This window comes from Dendropsophus ebraccatus, unplaced genomic scaffold (genome assembly GCF_027789765.1).
Source record: "Dendropsophus ebraccatus isolate aDenEbr1 unplaced genomic scaffold, aDenEbr1.pat pat_scaffold_661_ctg1, whole genome shotgun sequence".
NCBI classification, from domain to species: Eukaryota; Metazoa; Chordata; class Amphibia; order Anura; family Hylidae; genus Dendropsophus; species Dendropsophus ebraccatus.
The window spans coordinates 58,964-67,500 of record NW_027210260.1 but is presented as its reverse complement, the minus strand read 5'-3'; the positions used below and the strand labels follow the sequence as shown (position 1 = coordinate 67,500).

Below are 8,537 nucleotides of genomic sequence, written 5' to 3'. Positions count from 1 at the left end.
TATTTGCTTGCAACAAGGCTTTTTAGACAAAGCCACATACTTGTCCAGTTTGTCTTGTTGGAGATATTGAAGACAGGTGTTTGGCAACGAGCAAGAGGCGGCTGATGAATCGGCCCCTACTCTCCTAGATTTTAAGCAGAAACTTCTGGGGAATTGTACTTGCGGGGTTTGTAAAAGTGAGCTCTTAGCAGAGGATGGTTTCGATCCATCGACCTCTGGGTTATGGGCCCAGCACGCTTCCGCTGCGCCACTCTGCTGCTGCTCAGGTGGTTAGGAAGGCGGGGAAGAGAAGCCGAAATAGGCGGCCTCTGGGTACCATGCGCCAGCAAGTTTAGCCATTTGTTAAAGGCCAGGGCCCCTCCTTGAGGCTGTTTTCCTTTTTTGATATTATTGAGTCAAAGGTCATGTGACCTGGCTGGGGCTTCGAGCGATTGCGCGCAGCATCGGTGTCTCTGTGGCGCAATCGGTTAGCGCGTTCGGCTGTTAACCGAAAGGTTGGTGGTTCGAGCCCACCCAGGGACGATGGCCTAATTTTCTTTGGCTTTCAGGGCACAGCGAAAGGCCCTTCTTTGGCAGGCTTGAGCTGCACTCCCAACTGAGAGCTTGGATGTGGTGCCTGTTTTAATTTCCTGAGACTGGGAGCACAGCTCTCTTAAAAGGGTGTTTTAAGGTAGTAGAGGAAGAGCGCAGCCAGAATGTGTGTTTCAGCTGCTCGAAAGGTCCAACACGAAAGGATGCACCCGCCTCCCCCCAAAGAAAAAAGTCCTTCAAGCCGGAATCGAACCAGCGACCTAAGGATTGCTAATGTTTTTACTACAGTCCTCCGCTCTACCAGCTGAGCTATCGAAGGCTTGGTCGGCTTTTGCTCGTCTACCTCCTAGGCTTGTCAAAGAGTGGCATGAGAAAAGGCATTTGAAAAAGTCAAAAGGTTATGGAGGATGCGGGCATCGATCCCGCTACCTCTCGCATGCTAAGCGAGCGCTCAACCATTTGAGCTAATCCCCCGCTCTCGTCCATTCCCTTTGGCCTTCATCCCACCACGCTGTGACTTAAATAACCTGTCCTTTTTTTTTTTTTTTTTTTTTAAGTGTGCATCCCAATCGCCACAAGTAAGAAACTATTGGGAAGCTGACAGGACTTGGGGCAGCCTGGGATGGTCCCCAGTTTAAAGTACTTTCCTTCCTTTTTTCAAACTTGTGTTGTTAGCTCGCGAGGAAAGCTGCGCTGACCTCCGCCGAGTTTCTGTAGTGTAGTGGTCATCACGTTCGCCTAACACGCGAAAGGTCCCCGGTTTAATACCGGGCAGAAACATTTGTTTGGGTACCCTTTTGATCCAGGGACAAACCTGTTTACTTTGACGCCCCTGTTTTCCTCCACTCAGTTTGAATACTGGCGGCTGGCTCGCCATAGCGGTGCCTGTCAGAACAGGCAGGTTTCTGTAGTGTAGTGGTTATCACGTTCGCCTCACACGCGAAAGGTCCCCGGTTCGAAACCGGGCAGAAACACAGTGCTTCTGCAGCCTTTTGGCTACCCCACTACGTAGCCAAAAGCACCAACACGTGAAATATTCCCGCTTCGAAACCTGGCAGAAGCATGGTGCTTCTGGAAGAAATTTTTGGCTACTCCACTACTGCAACACAAAACCTTCTTTGCGCAAGTAGGTGATATTTGCTTGCAACAAGGCTTTTTAGACACAGCCACATACTTGTCCAGTTTGTCTTGTTGGAGATATTGAAGACAGGTGTTTGGCAACGAGCAAGTGGCGGCTGATGAATCGGCCCCCACTCTCCTAGATTTTAAGCAGAAACTTCTGGGGAATTGTACTTGCGGGGTTTGTAAAAGTGAGCTCTTAGCAGAGGATGGTTTCGATCCATCGACCTCTGGGTTATGGGCCCAGCACGCTTCCGCTGCGCCACTCTGCTGCTGCTCAGGTGGTTAGGAAGGCGGGGAAGAGAAGCCGAAATAGGCGGCCTCTGGGTACCATGCGCCAGCAAGTTTAGCCATTTGTTAAAGGCCAGGGCCCCTCCTTGAGGCTGTTTTCCTTTTTCGATATTATTGAGTCAAAGGTCATGTTACCTGGCTGGGGCTTCGAGCGATTGCGCGCAGCATCGGTGTCTCTGTGGCGCAATCGGTTAGCGCGTTCGGCTGTTAACCGAAAGGTTGGTGGTTCGAGCCCACCCAGGGACGATGGCCTAATTTTCTTTGGCTTTCAGGGCACAGCGAAAGGCCCTTCTTTGGCAGGCTTGAGCTGCACTCCCAACTGAGAGCTTGGATGTGGTGCCTGTTTTAATTTCCTGAGACTGGGAGCACAGCTCTCTTAAAAGGGTGTTTTAAGGTAGTAGAGGAAGAGCGCAGCCAGAATGTGTGTTTCAGCTGCTCGAAAGGTCCAACACGAAAGGATGCACCCGCCTCCCCCCAAAGAAAAAGGTCCTTCGAGCCGGAATCGAACCAGCGACCTAAGGATTGCTAATGTTTTTACTACAGTCCTCCGCTCTACCAGCTGAGCTATCGAAGGCTTGCTCGGCTTTTGCTCGTCTACCTCCTAGGCTTGTCAAAGAGTGGCATGAGAAAAGGCATTTGAAAAAGTCAAAAGGTTATGGAGGATTCGGGCATCGATCCCGCTACCTCTCGCATGCTAAGCGAGCGCTCAACCATTTGAGCTAATCCCCCGCTCTCGTCCATTCCCTTTGGCCTTCATCCCACCACGCTGTGACTTAAATAACCTGTCCTTTTTTTTTTTTTTTTTTTTTTTTTAAGTGTGCATCCCAATCGCCACAAGTAAGAAACTATTGGGAAGCTGACAGGACTTGTAGCAGCCTGAGTTTGAGGTCAGCTAAGAGCAAGCAGCTCCTTTTAAGAAGAAAATGGCAAAAAAAAAATTAAGAGGAAAGGTAGGCACTGCTGAGAGTCGAACTCAGGATCTCCTGATTACGAGACAGGCGCTTTAAACAACTAAGCCACAGCGCCACATGACGCTGATGCTGCGGAAAGCCAGAAAATGATACAGTGCGAAGCCATGATTTCGAATCACACAAACTCTAATGACTTTATGGAGCAAATGCTGCATTCTCTTTTTCTTCCTCTCAATGCATAAGACGGAATAAAGAGATTGAATGGATACCAGGAAAGCGCTATCATGAGTAAGAGCTAGGACGGGTCCATTTTTAAGCTCTGTGCATTGGTTCATCTTTGAACAAATTTCCATTAGTATACTTGGGACATGACGTAGTGTAGGAGATGAGATTAGCTCCACTCAGCCAGTGCCTGAAAGACAACATTCAATGATAAAGCAGCCACAGACTTGTTCCAATTGTTTTCACAATCTAGCACCAGGTGAAATCACTTGATGTAGGCGGGGTGGCCGATTGGTTAATTCAATGGTGCTTGTTGTTATCCTGAAATGAAGCCAATGCCATTTCCTGCTCTTGGGCGTTTAGATATTATGCAGACTTTTTCCATTGCTCGGATTACCCTAGGTGTAGACGAGTTTGAGGTCAGCTAAGAGCGAGCAGCTCCTTTTAAGAAGAAAATGGCAAAAAAAAAATTGAGAAGAAAGGTAGGCACTGCTGAGAGTCGAACTCAAGATCTCCTGTTTACGAGACAGGCGCTTTAACCAACTAAGCCACAGCGCCACAGGCCTCCGCCTGGGGAAGCCAGGAAATGGGCTTAACTGCAGTGGCTGATTTACCGCCTTCAATGAAAAGTTAGCCAAAGACTTGTTCGGATAGGTTTCGGCATCTGCTAGCAGGGACAGGTCTGTTGTGTTGCGATGGACTGCTAATCCATTGTGCTCTGCATGCATGGGTTCAAATCCCATCCTCGTCGGTTTCTTCTGCCTCTTCCAAGGAGGTATCTTGGTTTGACTTTTCTATATTGTCAGCAGGTGCAGTGGATGCCCCAAGCAGAGATGTTTACCATCAGCAATCGTGAAGGAGGCAGCATGCCACAAATCAATCCGGAGATCTAGTTACATAGGTAGTAAGGTTGAACAGTAACTCACGTCCGACAAGTTCAACCAAGTGAGGGCTTTGCGTCTTTGAATGGGGTCATCCGGCGCTAGCACATTTCTAACATGTTTCTGCCGTGTAAGAAAACATAACAAACATGGCATGCTTACCTACCCGCGATCCGCCGGTGTCACTAAGTGTACGTAGCCGCCGCTAGCTCCAAGGTGAGCTCATCTCGGGAGTGACAGCCCGCTCAGCCAATCACTGGCTCGTTTCAGAAGAAACTGCGGCTACAGACAGCGGGGGACACCGGCAATCGCATGGAGACACCGGCTGATCTCGGAGAGGGAAGCATAACATGATTGTTCTGTTTTCTTATATGGCGGCAAGATGTTAAAAAAGTGCTAGCGCCGGAAAACCCCTTTAATTTGTCCTGCATGGTGTTCCCCACTATCCTATTAGGTAGACAATGAAATTTCCACCTTTTGGGTCTTTAGCTAGTATCCATGCTAGTTTCCGCTGCTAAAAGAACCCTAGGGCAGCGTGGAAAAGAAGTGTAAGGTCAGCTAGGAGCAAAGGTCTCCTTTCTCGGAATAGAACGGCAAAAATTTGGTAGAAAGAAAGGCACTGCTGAGATTCGAACTCAGGATCTCCTGTTTACTAGACAGGCGCTTTAACCAACTAAGCCACAGCGCCACATGCCACTGTTGCTGCGGAAAGTCAGAAAATGATACAGTGCGAAGCCATGATTTCGAATCACACAAACTCTGATGACTTTATGGAGCAAATGCTGCATTCTCTTTTTCTTCCTCTCAATGCATAAGACGGAATAAAGAGATTGAATGGATACCAGGAAAGCGCTATCATGAGTAAGAGCTAGGACGGGTCAATTTTTAAGCTCTGTGCATTGGTTCATCTTTGAACAAGTTTCCATTAGTATACGTGGGACATGACGTAGTGTAGGAGATGAGATTAGCTCCACTAAGCCAGTGCCTGAAAGACAACATTCAATGATAAAGCAGCCACAGACTTGTTCCAATTGTTTTCACAATCTAGCACCAGGTGAAATCACTTGATGTAGGCGGGGTGGCCGATTGGTTAATTCAATGGTGCTTGTTGCTATCCTGAAATGAAGCCAATGCCATTTCCTGCTCTTGGGCGTTTAGCCATTATGCAGACTTTTTCCCTTGCTCGGATTACCCTAGGTGTAGACGAGTTTGAGGTCAGCTAAGAGCGAGCAGCTCCTTTTAAAAAGAAAATGGCAAAAAAAAATTGAGAAGAAAGGTAGGCACTGCTGAGAGTCGAACTCAGGATCTCCTGTTTACGAGACAGGCGCTTTAACCAACTAAGCCACAGCGCCACAGGCCTCAGCCTGGGGAAGCCAGGAAAGGGGCTTAACTGCAGTGGCTGATTTACCGCCTTCAATGAAAAGTTAGCCAAAGACTTGTTCGGATAGGTTTCGGCATCTGCTAGCAGGGACAGGTCTCTTGTGTTGACGAGGTGGCCGAGTGGTTAAGGCGATGGACTGCTAATCCATTGTGCTCTGCATGCATGGGTTCAAATCCCATCCTCGTCGATTTCTTCTGCCTCTTCCAAGGAGGTATCTTGGTTTGCCTTTTCTATATTGTCAGCAGGTGCAGTGGATGCCCCAAGCAGAGATGTTTACCATCAGCAATCGTGAAGGAGGCAGCATGCCACAAATCAATCCGGAGATCTAGTTACATAGGTAGTAAGGTTGAACAGTAACTCACGTCCGACAAGTTCAACCAAGTGAGGGCTTTGCATCTTTGAATGGGGTCATCCGGCGCTAGCACATTTCTAACATGTTTCTGCCGTATAAGAAAACATAACAAACATGGCATGCTTACCTACCCGCGATCCGCCGGTGTCACTAAATGTATGTAGCCGCCGCTAGCTCCGAGGTGAGCTCATCTCGGGAGTGACAGCCCGCTCAGCCAATCACTGGCTCGTTTCAGAAGAAACTGCGGCTACAGACAGCGGGGGACACCGGCAATCGCATGGAGACACCGGCTGATCTCGGAGAGGGAAGCATAACATGATTGTTCTGTTTTCTTATATGGCGGCAAGATGTTAAAAAAGTGCTAGCGCCGGAAAACCCCTTTAATTTGTCCTGCATGGTGTTCCCCACTATCCTATTAGGTAGACAATGAAATTTCCACCTTTTGGGTCTTTAGCTAGTATCCATGCTAGTTTCCGCTGCTAAAAGAACCCTAGGGCAGCGTGGAAAAGAAGTGTAAGGTCAGCTAGGAGCAAAGGTCTCCTTTCTCGGAATAGAACGGCAAAAATTTGGTAGAAAGAAAGGCGCTGCTGAGATTCGAACTCAGGATCTCCTGTTTACTAGACAGGGGCTTTAACCAACTAAGCCACAGCGCCACATCATACTGTCGCTGCGGAAAGTCAGAAAATGATACAGTGCGAAGCCATGATTTCGAATCACACAAACTCTGATGACTTTATGGAGCAAATGCTGCATTCTCTTTTTCTTCCTCTCAATGCATAAGACGGAATAAAGAGATTGAATGGATACCAGGAAAGCGCTATCATGAGTAAGAGCTAGGACGGGTCAATTTTTAAGCTCTGTGCATTGGTTCATCTTTGAACAAGTTTCCATTAGTATACGTGGGACATGACGTAGTGTAGGAGATGAGATTAGCTCCACTAAGCCAGTGCCTGAAAGACAACATTCAATGATAAAGCAGCCACAGACTTGTTCCAATTGTTTTCACAATCTAGCACCAGGTAAAATCACTTGATGTAGGCGGGGTGGCCGATTGGTTAATTCAATGGTGCTTGTTGCTATCCTGAAATGAAGCCAATGCCATTTCCTGCTCTTGGGCGTTTAGCCATTATGCAGACTTTTTCCCTTGCTCGGATTACCCTAGGTGTAGACGAGTTTGAGGTCAGCTAAGAGCGAGCAGCTCCTTTTAAAAAGAAAATGGCAAAAAAAAATTGAGAAGAAAGGAAGGCACTGCTGAGAGTCTAACTCAGGATCTCCTGTTTACGAGACAGGCGCTTTAACCAACTAAGCCACAGCGCCACAGGCCTCAGCCTGGGGAAGCCAGGAAAGGGGCTTAACTGCAGTGGCATGCCCCAAGCAGAGATGTTTACCATCAGCAATCGTGAAGGAGGCAGCATGCCACAAATCAATCCGGAGATCTAGTTACATAGGTAGTAAGGTTGAACAGTAACTCACGTCCGACAAGTTCAACCAAGTGAGGGCTTTGCGTCTTTGAATGGGCTCATCCGGCGCTAGCACATTTCTAACATGTTTCTGCCGTATAAGAAAACATAACAAACATGGCATGCTTACCTACCCGCGATCCGCCGGTGTCACTAAATGTATGTAGTCGCCGCTAGCTCCGAGGTGAGCTCATCTCGGGAGTGACAGCCGCTCAGTTAATCACTGGCTCGTTTCAGAAGAAACTGCGGCTACAGACAGCGGGGGACACCGGCAATCGCATGGAGACACCGGCTGATCTCGGAGAGGGAAGCATAACATGATTGTTCTGTTTTCTTATATGGCGGCAAGATGTTAAAAAAGTGCTAGCGCCGGAAAACCCCTTTAATTTGTCCTGCATGGTGTTCCCCACTATCCTATTAGGTAGACAATGAAATTTCCACCTTTTGGGTCTTTAGCTAGTATCCATGCTAGTTTCCGCTGCTAAAAGAACCCTAGGGCAGCGTGGAAAAGAAGTGTAAAGTCAGCTAGGAGCAAAGGTCTCCTTTCTCGGAATAGAACGGCAAAAATTTGGTAGAAAGAAAGGCACTGCTGAGATTCGAACTCAGGATCTCCTGTTTACTAGACAGGCACTTTAACCAACTAAGCCACAGCGCCACATGCCACTGTTGCTGCGGAAAGTCAGAAAATGATACAGTGCGAAGCCATGATTTCGAATCACACAAACTCTGATGACTTTATGGAGCAAATGCTGCATTCTCTTTTTCTTCCTCTCAATGCATAAGACGGAATAAAGAGATTGAATGGATACCAGGAAAGCGCTATCATGAGTAAGAGCTAGGACGGGTCAATTTTTAAGCTCTGTGCATTGGTTCATCTTTGAACAAGTTTCCATTAGTATACGTGGGACATGACGTAGTGTAGGAGATGAGATTAGCTCCACTAAGCCAGTGCCTGAAAGACAACATTCAATGATAAAGCAGCCACAGACTTGTTCCAATTGTTTTCACAATCTAGCACCAGGTGAAATCACTTGATGTAGGCGGGGTGGCCGATTGGTTAATTCAATGGTGCTTGTTGCTATCCTGAAATGAAGCCAATGCCATTTCCTGCTCTTGGGCGTTTAGCCATTATGCAGACTTTTTCCCTTGCTCGGATTACCCTAGGTGTAGACGAGTTTGAGGTCAGCTAAGAGCGAGCAGCTCCTTTTAAAAAGAAAATGGCAAAAAAAAATTGAGAAGAAAGGTAGGCACTGCTGAGAGTCGAACTCAGGATCTCCTGTTTACGAGACAGGCGCTTTAACCAACTAAGCCACGGCGCCACAGGCCTCAGCCTGGGGAAGCCAGGAAAGGGGCTTAACTGCAGTGGCTGATTTACCGCCTTCAATGAAA

At 47.7% G+C, this 8,537-nt stretch overlaps 18 non-coding genes across 18 annotated transcripts; 5 read left to right on the top strand and 13 right to left on the bottom strand.

Moving 5' to 3' along the window:
• Window positions 1-185: 185 nt before the first annotated feature.
• TRNAM-CAU (transfer RNA methionine (anticodon CAU)) lies at window positions 186-257 on the bottom strand. The gene has a single exon. It is a non-coding gene; the product is annotated as a tRNA-Met (tRNA).
• Window positions 258-448: 191 nt separating this feature from the next.
• TRNAN-GUU (transfer RNA asparagine (anticodon GUU)) lies at window positions 449-522 on the top strand. The gene has a single exon. It is a non-coding gene; the product is annotated as a tRNA-Asn (tRNA).
• Window positions 523-763: 241 nt separating this feature from the next.
• TRNAY-GUA (transfer RNA tyrosine (anticodon GUA)) lies at window positions 764-850 on the bottom strand. Its single transcript is given in 2 exon segments — window positions 764-799; window positions 814-850. It is a non-coding gene; the product is annotated as a tRNA-Tyr (tRNA).
• An 82-nt stretch (window positions 851-932) lies between these two features.
• On the bottom strand, window positions 933-1,005 carry TRNAA-AGC (transfer RNA alanine (anticodon AGC)). The gene has a single exon. It is a non-coding gene; the product is annotated as a tRNA-Ala (tRNA).
• A 233-nt stretch (window positions 1,006-1,238) lies between these two features.
• On the top strand, window positions 1,239-1,311 carry TRNAV-AAC (transfer RNA valine (anticodon AAC)). The gene has a single exon. It is a non-coding gene; the product is annotated as a tRNA-Val (tRNA).
• Window positions 1,312-1,432: 121 nt separating this feature from the next.
• TRNAV-CAC (transfer RNA valine (anticodon CAC)) lies at window positions 1,433-1,505 on the top strand. Its single transcript has one exon. It is a non-coding gene; the product is annotated as a tRNA-Val (tRNA).
• A 345-nt stretch (window positions 1,506-1,850) lies between these two features.
• On the bottom strand, window positions 1,851-1,922 carry TRNAM-CAU (transfer RNA methionine (anticodon CAU)). Its single transcript has one exon. It is a non-coding gene; the product is annotated as a tRNA-Met (tRNA).
• A 191-nt stretch (window positions 1,923-2,113) lies between these two features.
• On the top strand, window positions 2,114-2,187 carry TRNAN-GUU (transfer RNA asparagine (anticodon GUU)). Its single transcript has one exon. It is a non-coding gene; the product is annotated as a tRNA-Asn (tRNA).
• Window positions 2,188-2,428: 241 nt separating this feature from the next.
• On the bottom strand, window positions 2,429-2,515 carry TRNAY-GUA (transfer RNA tyrosine (anticodon GUA)). The gene is given in 2 exon segments: window positions 2,429-2,464; window positions 2,479-2,515. It is a non-coding gene; the product is annotated as a tRNA-Tyr (tRNA).
• A 378-nt stretch (window positions 2,516-2,893) lies between these two features.
• On the bottom strand, window positions 2,894-2,967 carry TRNAT-CGU (transfer RNA threonine (anticodon CGU)). Its single transcript has one exon. It is a non-coding gene; the product is annotated as a tRNA-Thr (tRNA).
• Window positions 2,968-3,558: 591 nt separating this feature from the next.
• TRNAT-CGU (transfer RNA threonine (anticodon CGU)) lies at window positions 3,559-3,632 on the bottom strand. Its single transcript has one exon. It is a non-coding gene; the product is annotated as a tRNA-Thr (tRNA).
• Window positions 3,633-4,569: 937 nt separating this feature from the next.
• TRNAT-AGU (transfer RNA threonine (anticodon AGU)) lies at window positions 4,570-4,643 on the bottom strand. The gene has a single exon. It is a non-coding gene; the product is annotated as a tRNA-Thr (tRNA).
• Window positions 4,644-5,233: 590 nt separating this feature from the next.
• On the bottom strand, window positions 5,234-5,307 carry TRNAT-CGU (transfer RNA threonine (anticodon CGU)). Its single transcript has one exon. It is a non-coding gene; the product is annotated as a tRNA-Thr (tRNA).
• A 134-nt stretch (window positions 5,308-5,441) lies between these two features.
• Window positions 5,442-5,523, top strand: TRNAS-GCU (transfer RNA serine (anticodon GCU)). Its single transcript has one exon. It is a non-coding gene; the product is annotated as a tRNA-Ser (tRNA).
• Window positions 5,524-6,267: 744 nt separating this feature from the next.
• Window positions 6,268-6,341, bottom strand: TRNAT-AGU (transfer RNA threonine (anticodon AGU)). The gene has a single exon. It is a non-coding gene; the product is annotated as a tRNA-Thr (tRNA).
• A 590-nt stretch (window positions 6,342-6,931) lies between these two features.
• Window positions 6,932-7,005, bottom strand: TRNAT-CGU (transfer RNA threonine (anticodon CGU)). Its single transcript has one exon. It is a non-coding gene; the product is annotated as a tRNA-Thr (tRNA).
• A 724-nt stretch (window positions 7,006-7,729) lies between these two features.
• On the bottom strand, window positions 7,730-7,803 carry TRNAT-AGU (transfer RNA threonine (anticodon AGU)). The gene has a single exon. It is a non-coding gene; the product is annotated as a tRNA-Thr (tRNA).
• Window positions 7,804-8,393: 590 nt separating this feature from the next.
• Window positions 8,394-8,467, bottom strand: TRNAT-CGU (transfer RNA threonine (anticodon CGU)). Its single transcript has one exon. It is a non-coding gene; the product is annotated as a tRNA-Thr (tRNA).
• Between the last annotated feature and the right edge of the window lie 70 nt (window positions 8,468-8,537).